The 14006-nt window shown below is 40.6% G+C and overlaps 1 protein-coding gene across 1 annotated transcript in view; it reads right to left on the reverse strand.

Annotated features, from left to right (window-relative positions):
* The window catches only part of PREP (prolyl endopeptidase), an 83774-nt gene that overhangs the window by 17742 nt on the left and 52026 nt on the right, over positions 1-14006 (reverse strand). The gene's annotated exons all lie outside the window — the stretch shown is intronic.

Genomic DNA, 14006 nt, shown 5'->3' on the forward strand with positions numbered 1-14006 from the left:
GGGGGGAAGAATGCAAAAGATAGATGTTTAAAGATGCTTTGCATAAATTCCAGACATTTTTCTTTTAAATCCTCATGTTGCATGCAAACAAGTGACAAATAGTTCCTGAAAGCACTTGATTTTTACAGGTTTTCTACCTCAGCACACATTTTCATAAACAGTGTACAGAATGACAAACAACCTGCAAATCTGCAATGCAGAGTGATAGGGATTAAAGTATTGCATGTGAAGAGGGGGAATTGAGGCGGCATCAACCCCACAGACATCTTTCGAGCTCCTCATAAACATGTTGCCTTCTAGATTAAAAGTAATCAAGCAGTCAGCCAGCACCCTAGTGGGGAACAGGGGATCCCCTGGCACTCAGGTGGTGCTTCCCACTGCCAATCTGAATGGCAGCAAGAAAAAAATACAATAAAAAATGACTGTCAGCAAAAGATGTAATGCCACTTCTGGGGAAAATCAGAAATGACACTGCACCTCTCTAGGAACTGGCTGAGACTCTGTGGTCAAACCACAGAGTTTTTGACAATTCCTACGGAGGCGTGACAACAGATGACAGCCACCCCTATGGCCCCGCACCCCCCCCCCCACTGGTTGCAGTGGCAGTTAAGACATGTCTGGAGAACTTCTTGTGTAAATGGGGCACTTCTCCCAATCCCCACATGCATCCTGATTCAGAGACCCTGTGTTCTTTAATGAACATACTGATATCTTGGAGGTGTGGGGTACCCCATTCATTCCAACAGAGAGAACATGTTTCCCACATGCAAAGGAGTGCAAATGTGGGTGGACAACATACTGTGTCTTCAGTGGACAATGGAAAGTCTGTATTTAAGAGGGCTTAAGTAAGATTCAAAGTTTTAATTGAGATAATAATTATAAATCATGTTCTTCCCTGGAAAAATTGCTATAGAAGAATAAACAAACCAACCTCATAGTTAATTCTGTGCAGGCTGGCGGATGTTTTGTCATTTAAATAGTTATCTAGGGATTTAATTTTTTTCAATGTTAACAGCAAATTATTTTTCCTTCCCTTTCTAAATATGGGTTTTTCAAACATCTCTCTCTAGTATTTTCACTTAAAGAGTTTGGTAGCTAATCGGCACTAATGCTATTGAAAAAAGTCTTTAAAAACGTCAAAGTGACATTACTCTTCAGAGTTAGAATTTATCCCACATAATCTTTTCTACAATGATAATGACTTTAATTTTTATGGTGAAATGTAACATGGGAACCATTTTAAGAGAAATTTGTTGCCAGTGTTTCATAATGGCCACCTTGTAACAAAATTAAAAATCCTAGCAACTGTGGAACTGCAAGAGGGAAAGGACAACTTTAAATGAAGTTGCAGAAGTTGTGGCTGTTCTGTATTGTAGGAATAGATCCAGCTACACTATTGAAGAGATCACTTTAGTGTGCCTCAATAATTATTACTTGTTTTTTTCCACCAAGCATTTGCATTATGTGCCACCCTTATTCATATGTCTCATAAACACTGTGTCTAGATTATACCGTTGCCACTCCTTAATTTGATATGATTAGTAGCCATTTGCCCTGACCTGGATGGCCCAGGCTAGCCTGATCTCGTCAGATCTCAGAAGCTAAGCAGGGTCAGCCCTGGTTAGTATTTGGATGGGAGACCACCAAGGAATACCAGGGTTGCTGTGCAGAGGAAGGCACTGGCAAACCACCTCTGTTAAGTCTCTTGCTATGAAAATTTCCAAAAGGGGTCGCCATGAGTTGACTGTGACTTGACGGCACTTTACACACACACGGTATCCATTTATCTTTTTAAAAATATCCTGATCATTTATAGTGAACACAAGACCCCATTCCGAAAGGATATGGAACACACCCTTTAAGAATATAGGACTATCCAAGACCCTGATTTTTCAACCTTCAGAAATAAATATAAAGAAACAATAATATCAAGTCCCTATTCCTTATATTTATGGAATGGAAAAAGTAGTTAAACAGAAGGCAGTGAAGTTGACAGTACTCTAGTATTCTAGCTTGTGACTGATATAAATTCCAAACAAGAAATGTCCAGGCTCACTTTACTTAGCAGAAAAACCATGATCTTCTCAAACCTGGGTTCTATTTCTTGGTCATGTTAGAGTTTGAGAGTACCCATAAACTGACTTCCCTAGTTTGATAAGAAATACAATGGTATCTCAACAGAAATGCTTGAAGTTACCTCCTGTTTTGACGTGGCTTATGGGTAAGACAACATTCTAATTGACTGATAGTTGTTCTAAATCGAACTACTTTCAAAAATTCCTGAACTTAATAAATAAATAAATAAATATATTTGAATGACCAAACTGATCAGAATACATAGACAGACACAATACATAACAGAAAACCTATCCAGTCAATTGAAATAGCCATTTTGGTAGCTAGAAAAATTCTGAATATAAGAACCAGATGGCTAGATAGTAAAAACATGAGAAAACTAAATAACGGATCTATCTATGTTCAATAAAAAGCAAAGGTGCCCAGCCATCATTATGTTAGGTCACAATGAGAACTAGTTCACTACTTGTAACTACTGCATAAGTACACAAGAAGCCTCTTGAGGGTTAGTTTCTGCTTTGCATGTCCTTTAGTTTTGGCCTTGCAAGGCTCCTGTATGCAAGTGGGCTGCTGATGTAGCTGACTGAGACCGACTAAAAAAGGCCAAGCCAGAGACAGAGTCAAAAAACTAAAAAAAAAAAAACCTTTCTGAAGATGAACAGGAAGCGTTGAGGGCAGCAGGAAAAGAGGAAGACCCAATAAGAGATGGATTGACTCTATAAAGGAAGCCACAGCCCTCAATTTGCAAGACCTGAGCAAGGCTGTTAAGGATAGGACACTTCGGAGGACATTGATTCATAGGGTCGCCATGAGTCGGAAACGACTTGACGGCATTTAACACACACACACAAGATGAAAAATAAAAGGTTTCTAGCCTCAGTAAAATAGTTGCATTCAAAAGTCATGTGAGACACTACCTGCATTGCAGTCACATACTCTATCAGAGTAGGTTATTTTAAGATATCTCCCTTGCAAGAATCTAGATGGTAAGGCCCGAATTCTTGGTGAGTACAAAATAGAGAATGGGAGATCCATGTCTGCTGCTGTGTCCTGTTGTTCATGATACTACAATAAGCTTCTCAAGTCATGCTGGGTTTGAAGCATGTCAGCAGACACCGTGTTGACAGCACAGAAGCTGATGTGTCCTGTTGTTCATGATACTACAATAAGCTTCTCAAGTCGTGCTGGGTTTGAAGCATGTCAGCAGACACTGTGTTGACTCCAAAGGCAGCTTCATGTGTTTAGCTTGACTGCCATGTGATTCTTTTGTGTTTGACTCCGCCTCCTGTGGCAGCCATTTGGGGTGGCACTCAGCAGTCCTCTCAACATTTCCCTCAGGCTCAAAAAGGTAGGGTATTCCTGCGAGATTGCATCACAGCTATGGCACTGTATTTGATATGGTTTGATGGTTCACCAATACAAGTAAACATTCACTGTTCTTCTCAACAAAGTATGCACAAATGGCATTTTCCCCCTGGGTTTTCAAATACAGGATGTCAACGGTGATCTGGAGATAGTGGAAACATCTTGGGATGCTTTTTTAGAATAGGGACTGCTGTGTTTGCATCTGCACTGCAGGAATCATGTATGCACTGGATTTCCATTTGTCACACGACTATCTTAAATCTGATTTACTCCAATGAAAGAGCAGCAGCTTGTGCTTATGCAATACAGATGGTGCCAAACTACTGAATAACAGAAAGGCTTCTATATACAGTTAAGGATGTCAGATGCACACAGACCTTCAAAAAAACTGTTACAGAAAATAGCAGAGTCGTTATAAAATAATCAAGGAGGCCTTCAGAAGAGTTCATTTCACCACCCACCCAAGGGGACGAGAAGCAGCATCATGCTGGCAGAGGCTAAGTGCCAGAAGGCAAGTCATTTAGAAAAATCCCTTGTTAGTGAGCCTAGCAGCAAATGGTTGCTGGGATGAAACTCACTAGGTGGCATGGGGGAAAAGGAGGATAATTCTTTTTTAAAAGGTTCAGACAGAAATCCTGCAGTGAAAGAATAATGTTAGTTTTTTGTTTTTTGTTTGCTTAACCAAGATTTTAAAGAAAGATTTTTTTACGCAAATATCAAATGTCAAAAGGTTTGATGCAAGGTGGACTAATCAGTTGCTTTTAAAATGTATTGTTCTTTTGCTCAACTAGAACTTTATACTAAAAAGTGTCTATCATGTGAACACATGACTAGAGAAAAGTGGAGAAATTAAGGTCAAATTCCTTTCATTAAGGTAGAGTTTAATACCAGAAAACTCTGTGATGCAGGCAATTATTGAACCAAAAGCCCACAGCCAGGGGAAATGTAGTAAAAAGAAAGCATAAACCCAACACAGAAGTATCTGCAATATAAATACGGGAGGCATGTATTCAATTTAACTGTGACGCACAATCTTGATCCTTCTTCTCCCAACCTGCACTGCCTCTCACTTTAACAGTGCACTCCTATGCAGAGTTACTCCTGTCTAATCCCATGGAAATGAGTGGGCTTTGAATAAACTTTCCTTTGGATTGCACTGTGAGTTCTCTTAACTGTCTCCCAGTAGGGAGGTACTGTGTGGACCAGCACAATGAATGGAGAAACACCTTCTTTCACTGGATAGCAACAGCTGTTTTATACCTTGGGACCCATGACTCAGTCCAGCTCAGTACTGCCAGCCCAGATTGGTGGTGGCTCTCCAAGGCCTCAGACAGGAGTACTACTCGTCTGCTACCCAAAACATTAAAGTAAAAAAACTGTGCAATTTGTTCATCTAAAAAGGATTTCATATTTTACTATGTAGGTTTCAGACTGTTATGTAATTTTGTTTACACCTCATCACTCCACATATAAATAATTAAGCTTTTAAAAAAAAGCTTATTCAAATTAGTCTTTTACCTACTTTTAAGAACTACTTTTTGCTGCTCTTACTGGAAACATGATTTGTAATCAGACAATTTATTTACTAGTTTTTATAGTACCTGCTGGCTGGAACAACATCAATCTGTGACAATGGAAACCATCTCTTTATTTTCCTGGACCTCTCAGTGGCTTTTGATATAACTGATCATGGTATCCTTCTGGACTGCCTATCTGGACTGGGACTGGGAGGTGCTGTTCTGTGGTGGTTCTGGCCTTACCTGGAAGGTAGGTTTCAGAAGATGGTGTTGAGTGACTGCTGTTGAGCCCTTTGGGGTCCCACAAGGCTCCATCTTGTCCCCTACACTCTTTAACATCTACATGAAAGCCATGGGTGAGGTCATCCAGAGATTTGGGCTCGGCTGTCACCAATATTGTTGCGTTGCAGGCTATCAGCTAGCTGGCCTGTACTTAGGGCTGCCAGGTCCCTCTTTGCCATTGGTGGGAGGTTTTTGGGGTGGAGCCTGAGGAGGGCAGGGTTTGGGGAGTGGAGGGACTTCAATGCCATAGAGTCCAATTGCCAAAACAGCCATTTTCTCCAGGTGAACTGATCTCTATCGGCTGGAGATCAGTTGTAATAGCAGGAGATCTCCAGCTAGTACCTGGAGGTTGGCAACCCTATTTCCCACCCAAAGCCAGGGAATGTGTGTGCATGCAATAAGAAAGGGGAAGAAAGGTAGATAGGAAAGGGAGCTGGAGTGATCATTTCCCCATCCTCCTAGCGTTACCAACCCCCAGGTGGTGGCTGGAGATCTCCCACTATTACAGCTGATCCCCAGGTGGCAGAAATCAGTTCACCTGGAGAAAAAGGCCACTTTGGAAGGTGGACTCTACGGCATCATACCCCATTGAAGTCCCTCCCCTCCCCAAATCCTGCCCTCCTCAGGCTTCGCTCACCAAAATCTCCAGGTATTTCCCAACATGGAGCTGTCAACTTGACATCCTCCCCAGCTTTGAGTGTGTGTGTGTGTGTGTAAAGTGCCGTCAAGTCTCAGCCGACTTATGGTGACCCCTTTTGGGGTTTTCATGGCAAGAGACTAACAGAGGTGGTTTGCCAGTGCCTTCCTCTGTCCCCAGCTTTAAGGGGACAGATAAGAAAGCAATTGCAGAAGCACAGGAGGAGTGGAGACCTACTTTTAGTTACTGGTCATTCCCGAGTGGTCTTCTGTCAACCTTAGTCTATCATTTACTGGGTCCAAGAATCAGGGATATACCTTGGAAGCTTAGTTTAAAGGCCAAGTCTTCACAGATCCACTTGACAAGCCAAAAGGTGATTGAGCACAGGCTCACCCTAAAATGCCACCTTTGTTTGATTAAGTTCATATTCCAGCATACGTTTGACACACACATATCCTTTGTCTAGAGTTCTATTATATTTAGGGGGGAAAACCCAATTTATTACTACCTAAGACTATGTTACAGCACTACCCTACATTGTAGGACTGTAGGCATGTTCCCACATGCACTCTCTTCATTTGATGATTACATCAGAGAGGGAGAAGATAATTAATCTGAGAATTAATCAATTAATTAATATGATTAATTAATTAATTAATCATCAATCAATCATCAATTAATCACTCTCAATCAACAGTCACTGGAATCAAAGGCCCTCGCCAAAACTTTCATACAATTTCACAGGAACTTGGGCATAACGTTTTTCAGTGGAGGCATTTCATGCTTCAACTGAGTCATCCGCCAAGACATACACCTATGTGAATCAGCAGAGAGAGAATTAAATTGGGAATAGAATTTTCAAGCTGTTTTTATTCATCCCAACTACGTAAGTACATGCTGAAAAGTGTGAATTCACCACAGGTTCATCACGGGCAACTGCTGTATTTTAATGATTGCTTTGCAGAGGAAGAAATTACCATTCTCATATGACGGGACAAATTTAGGATTGGTAACCCTTCTGAGTAAATCAAAGATGACTGAGGATGCATGAGGCATCCCATGCCATCACCAGCAGCTGTACATAAAACGCAGCACTTGCCGTTCACAGCATTTCATTTCCCATTATCAGACTCAAACCCATGCTGTTTATTATGGCTTCCACTTTGAAAAAGTGCCATCTGGAAATCAATTTTCTCTGGTAATGGCTATGGGCAAGGTGTAATGTTTTAACTGGCTTTGGGGAGATGGAGAACGCAGAGAAACTGCCACTTCTCCCATTGTTTTATTTATTTTTATATACCAAATTTATATCCTGCCTTTCTGCCATCGTAAGAGCCACCACGGTGGCTAGCAAATTAAAAAATCCCGTTTTAAAACCACTAAAACCAACCAAAAAAACACACACATTAAAACCAGTACTAGAATATATGCAAACATATAAAAACAACAATCAAAACATAGAGCAGGAAGGAGGAATTACTGAGGGAAAGCTGAATAAAACAAAAAGATCTTCACCCCCTGGCAGAAGATGGCAGCAGAAGGGGAAAGATTAATCTTCCTGGAGAGAGAGTTCAAAAATTTTGGTGCCACAACCGAGAAGGCCCTCTCCCAGCTGGCCTCAGAACACAACCACAGTGGCAAGGTAGGTTCTTAAGAAAGTAGGTGGCCCTTCAGGTGTGTTGGACCCAAACCTTACAAGGCTTTAAAGAGCAACACCAGCACCCTTAATTGTGCCTGGAAACCAATTGGGAGCCAGTATAGAGGGTCCAAAACTGGAATGGTATGGTCTTTATAGCCCACCCTAGTCAACATCATGGCAGCAGCATTCTAAACCAATTGAAGTTTCAAAACACTTTTAAAGGGCAGCCCTATGTAGAGCTCATTGCAGTAATCTACTAGATGTAACCTAATCTACATTAGTAATCACTAATGGGTTCAGTTCAAAGAAATTAATCTACAACACATTTTCTTTTAAAGTCTTGTTCAGAATACAGTTCTAACTAGATCAGAAGAGAGGATATCTTAACCTGGACCAAAAGGAAACAGGAGGAAGGCAAACAGTGGAGAAATACTTATCAGCTGCATCAGCTTGCTGAGGATTTTCACCCTTCCTGTTGTAGTGCCTAATCTAGTTTAGATTAGGCCCCAGAGGACAAGAGCCAAAGAGCTCTTGGCTGTTTGACTTGTAGCCCATGGATCATAGCCCAGGCTATGAGAAACTAGCAATGAGTCTAGGAGCCCTGCAAGATGTGCTCTGCATGCTGCTGCTTTGTTTATTGGTTTGTGCATACAGTCCCTTTTTGGGTTGTAAACTGTTCTGGGTCCCTTTGGAAAGAAAATCAGGCACACACAAATAAATACAAACTTTGAAAAGGAAAGACGTCTTTGCAGACCACTGAACCATGGAGACGTGGCTGTCCCAACAGGCACACTAGTGCTGCCGCATCGAAATTTGGAGAGAGCCTCTCACACTTTTCCTAAACCTTGATAGTAGTTCTGTTACTTCCCCATGGGCAAAAAATTGTGAAAACTGATTAAGACTCAGAAGTAGTTGCCCTATACAAAGTACTGCAAACCACTCACCCTCTACATACCCCAATGAAATTTCTGGTTCTAAGTATACCCTGCCAGTACCTGTCCTAGCTGAAGAAGTCTAGTAGGTCTTTTATCACTGATTTTGGACCCAGTATGTGCCCTACACATATTGCAAGAAAATACAGTGTGCTCTTCATTATATCAGTGCACATCAGTGGAGGAAGCTTTCATTCCAGCCGATTCAACACTCATTCTATGCATTGAGTCAAAGAAATCACAAGTCATCCAGGAGCTTGTGTAGTTCTATCCACAAGTGTTTAAAAAGTTCTGCCTCTACAGAAATCTTTCAAAACCTTAGACTCACACCCAACCCCCCAACCCCAGAAAAGCTTGAATATAAATTGTGATCCAGTTCTGAGATAAGATGACAGAATTCTTTATCTGTCCTGGGAATATTGGTGTTATATGAAATAGGAAAGTGTTAATTGTTAATCCGCAGAGGTGAGATCGGTCTGTGAGCGCAGAACTTGTGAGCAAGCTAGCAAGATAAAAAATGATAAAAGAAAGGAGAAGTCTCCATTTCCTTATGCAGTTTCAGAAGCAATACAAATGAACGTTATCTTTCCGGAACAGTACAGACGAATTCAATTACTTACTGTAAACTTTTGAAAAATCAGAGATCTGCAGCCCTTTAAAGATTACAAAAGCCATCCTTTAAATTGCCATTAAGCATTTTGAGTACCGAGTATGTTTTAGATACAGTAAGCGTTTTGTGAGTACCAGGATCAATGGCTATGGATTTCAGCAGATCCACTTCCATTTGACACCCCCTTTTATTGAGAGAGATTCCGATTCAGAATCAAGCCTTAGACCTCAAATTCTTAGCCATTAGGCAACCTTGCCATTAGACATTTGACTCGGGTGAGTTAATTTTTGCCTAATGAGTAGCTTGTTAGAACCAACATTCAAATTACCTTGACAGGCAAGTTGTTAGTTTTTTTTTGTATATCGTCTCCCCCCACCCCCCTTTCATCTTCCAGAGATTACCAGATGCAAGAGGACAGGGCTCTAGTACTTTCAATAGCTGTGCAGAAAATGAAGGTTAGTAACTGCAGATTGTTACACAGGCCTGAAAACTGCACCTGATGAAGCTGTGTCTTCCTTTCATCTGGTTACATGAGCTTAAAAGAAAGAATTTCCTGCCAATTAACAGGCCTACCCGCCGCCCCTCAGCTGGAGGGAAGGGGAAACAAGCCAGCTAAAGGGGGGCACTACAATGTCCCTTCTGAGATAAACCCGGAAGCGACGGGAATGCTCTAGCATGGCCCTCAAAAAACTCTATGGAAGCCATAGTTTTTGGAGGAAAATGCTAGAGCGTCCCCATCACTTCTGGGTTTGATGGTGGTGCTGTAGCACATTCCTTTTTTAGGGACATGCTAGAGCATCCCTGTCACTTCTGGGCTTACCCCAGAAGGGACATTATTACATGCATGCGTGCACTGTGCCCTCGCAAATCACCCTCCCCACCAAATCTCTTGCTGATGGATAATAATAGCCTACTCCCATACCAATCTGTCCACTAGTTGAAGTTAACTTCTCAAGGCCTATGCTATAGGCCCTTGGGTTGCCAGCTCCGGGTTCCGATTTGAGGGTGGAGACTGGGGGTGCAGGGCTTAGGAAGAAGAGCGACCTTGGAAGGTATAATGCCATGCACGCCACCTTCCAAAGTGCCCATTTCCTCCAAGACAAGTGGAATCAATGTTCTAAATAAATAAATAAAAAATAAATAAACAAGCAACTTATGTAGCCTAGTTGTAATTCCAGGAGATCTCCAGCTGCTACCTGAAGGCTGGCAAGCCTACCTCGCTGTCTGAAGTGATGCGAGTGGCAACCAGATACAGGGCTTTCGCAGTGGTGGGGCCTCTGACACAGAATACCTTCTTTCAGTGGTTTACCTGCTGCCTAGACCAGGTCCTTTATGTATTAGTTAAAAATTATATTATTTGCCTGGCTTTTTGTTAATGTGGTTTAAAGGCCTTTCCTGAGATACCTCAGGACAAAGGTTGTTTTATATTGTGATTTCGCCTGAAGCCTTGCACTTTCTTCTTACTTTAAAAAATAAATCTTATGCTTAGTTATTTCTCATTGATCTTATTTATTATTGTTCTGTAATAGTTTTCCAGTTCTGATTGTATTGTCTTGCTAATGCTATTAATTTTATTGCAAGTCACTGAAAGCTAGACAAAAAAGTGGAAAAGCAGCAGATCAGTAACTTGAACAGATATATTTGTTTCAGTGACAGTGCTAATCTAAGTCCCACATGAAGGAGAGCATCAAGCACAGCTGAATGACTCACTGAGAGCTTTTTATTATTATTACTACCTCTCTCTTTGATCTTATATTTCATCATAAAATACAGCCATTTCTCCCTTGGTCAGAATCATCACTGACCAAACTCATCCTTCCTCTTTTCAAACACAAGACATCGACTTCTCCTGAATGTGGCTAAACTCTCAAATAGAACGGTTGTGGGTTTCTTCCATAATCTAGTATCACAATGAGGCATAAACACAAAGCAGCACAGGAAAGCCACACAGACAGGTTTATGACGATAAAGAGATATGGCCTTGACATAAAGGGCTGTCTGAATGAGTCACATGATAAAACACAAAAACTCTGTCAAGGACAAGAGGGCAAACTTCTCTCTCTACACACACACACACACACACACTTACTTAATGGTCTTTGAAGTTTTGGGGATGGAAAAAAAGTACAAGTAAACATGCAAGTATTTAGAGAGTCCAAAAGAGCTTCCACGCAGCAAAAAACAAAAAAAAGTCAAACAAAAAAACAATTAGTAGGCATTTATTTAATTAAAATGGATTATTGAAGAGGAGAAGATGCTGGATTTTTTATGCTGATATTTTAAAGATTTCATTAGATTATCCTGCATTGTTGGCTGTCTTGTTTGTCCTATTTAAGGTAAAAAGGCAACAATAGCAAACCTTACACAAATAAACATTAAAGGACCTATTCTAGAATTGATGCATGTGGGATTTTAAAAAATAAGCATGCCATCTCATAGTCTGGCTGTGCTTCGAAGGCTGACTACAATTTGAGCAAATCTTTTTACAATGGCGAAAGCCTTTTTCTGGAATATGTTCATGATGGCAGTTTAAGAAAGTCACCCCAATCTCTTTCTCTGGTTTAGGATACTTACCATGTGCTATTCTGGAATCATAATGAGATACTGGGAGCGTACCTAGAAAGTATTGGCTAAACAGGAATACTTCTCTAGGCAGGGGGCTTCAAAAACACCACAAGCAGAGGTTTGGAGACCACATACTGCTACTGAGGAACGTTACTCATTACTTTCCTTGCGTCTCTTCTTTGCAGGCAAGCCCTCCGACAGGGCTAGAGGCCAGGATGGGCTCCACTGACAGTACAGGTAGGGCAGCCAACCTCCAGGTAATAGCTGGAGATCTCCTGCTATTTCAACTGATCTCCAGCCGATAGAGATCAGTTCCCCTGGAAAAAAATGGCCGCTTTGGCAATTGGGCTCTATGGCATCAAAGTCCCTCCCCCACCCTCCTCAGGTTCCACCCCAAAAACCTCCCGCAGGTGGCAAAGAGGGACCTGGCAACCCTACCTGGAAAACACATTGTCTCTACAGCATTCAGCAAAAGATACCATTTCATCAGTGATGAAGGCTCAGTTCTCAAAAGCTTAATGCCACAATATATTTATGCTATCTTGATAAATGAATCTCTATATTGTTAATCACATGCTGGCCACCTTTTGCAGTACAATGAAAACAGAACCTTTATTTTCCTAGTTTTTACACTAGTCTACAGTATTGCCCTGCACAAAAATTCTGAGATTTCTTTTGAGTGAAATTTATTTACTTCATTTACACCCACCTTTCTCTGTAATGGAGACCTAATGCACCTTACATCGTTCTCCTTTCCTCCATTTTATCATCACAACAACCCTGTGAAGTAGGTTAGGCAGAGTGTGTGTAACTGGCCTAACGTCACCCAGCAAGATTCTCTGGCAGAGTTGGGATGATCCTGAGTCTCCTAGATCCTAGCCTGACACGATCCACTACAAAATGCTGGCTCTCATGCAAAATAAAACCTGTCACTTTTCTAAACAATCAGACATGAAGATATTAGAATTTTAAAAAATAAAAAATGGATATGCTTCTCACCACTGGCAAAATACTTTAAAGCGCTAAGTGCCAAATGATAAAAAGCCTAGCCTTTCTTCTCTTTATCAGTTCATTCATGAGATGAGTTGATAAAGAAGTGTAGGTAATAATGACGGTATGAGAAGGTAAATTGGTTTCTAAAGGCATGCAAGAAAATAGGGGGCTGCACCAAAACAAAACGAAGGCAAAACAAACACACAAACAATAATAGGTGAAAGGGAATTACATTTTAATAAATTCTGTAACCCCTACATGTTTCGCACAAGCTTCTTCAGGGGGATCTAATGAATAAAAATGGCACAGCATTAACACAGATATATGGGATACAGAGTTAAAAACACTACTTAAAAAAATGTGCAAATTCTTTACACGTTTTTTAAAAATAGTGTTTTTAATTCTGTATTCCATATATCTATGTTAATACTGTGTTATTTTTATTCATTAGATCCCCCTGAAGAAGCTTGTGAGAAACACTTACAGAAATTATTAAAATATAATTCCCTTGCACCAATTATTGTGTTTTTTGGGGCTTTGTTATGAAAGTATGCCCTTTGAGAAGTGGTTTTGACATTATGTCCGTTAAGCAATTCTTCCTTTGGGGAATCTGATCCTTTAATCATGTTTCCGGTGTCTCCCAGAAAAACACTTTGGGCATATGCAAAAACTCCTCAGGAAACACGTTCTTCTACTTCTGTAGCAGTGTCTCCTCAGTTTGCTGACATCTTTGAGTCCAACAAAAAGTATCAAATTGGAAGGACAGCTTTTCCTTTTCTTCTGATCAGAACTTATATGTAGACCAATAAAAGTGTTCAAGGAGTACTCAATTGCTTCTGGCATTGGGCTGTTATGACAATTTCCCCCTCTGTAAGCATTTTCCGTGTCTATATATCAACATAGTTATGCTTACAAAAACCCCTTAAAGTCTTTCGATTCTCAGTATTTTGCTGTTTTCATTTCCTGATGACATTTCTACTGCACTCCATACAATGAAGAGAGAGGCAGAGCACACGAAAGCAGAAAGCATATGAAAGCTGAATGACTTATTTAGTTATCTCATGCCACCAAGGATAAAAAATGGTGGATCCTTCTTAAACACAAAATTGAGAAGTTTCATTTCAAAGAGCTTTCTATATTCCCTTCATATATTTGCTAAGTTTAAATACGGAATTGATTCAAGTGTAGAAATGATTTTAGATTCCATTAACATCTTCACTGCATACACCCAGTAGGCTTCTTTTTCCATTGAAACACTTTAATTACACGGATATTTGAATTCAATTATTGTCAACTCACTGAACTTAGAAATATCATACTTATTAAAGCCACATAATCACATCACGTCTCTCAAGGAACAACACACGACTCCCTCACCCCTGAAGGAAAC

The sequence above is a fragment of the Euleptes europaea genome, chromosome 10 (assembly GCF_029931775.1).
Source record: "Euleptes europaea isolate rEulEur1 chromosome 10, rEulEur1.hap1, whole genome shotgun sequence".
Classification (NCBI taxonomy): domain Eukaryota; kingdom Metazoa; phylum Chordata; class Lepidosauria; order Squamata; family Sphaerodactylidae; genus Euleptes; species Euleptes europaea.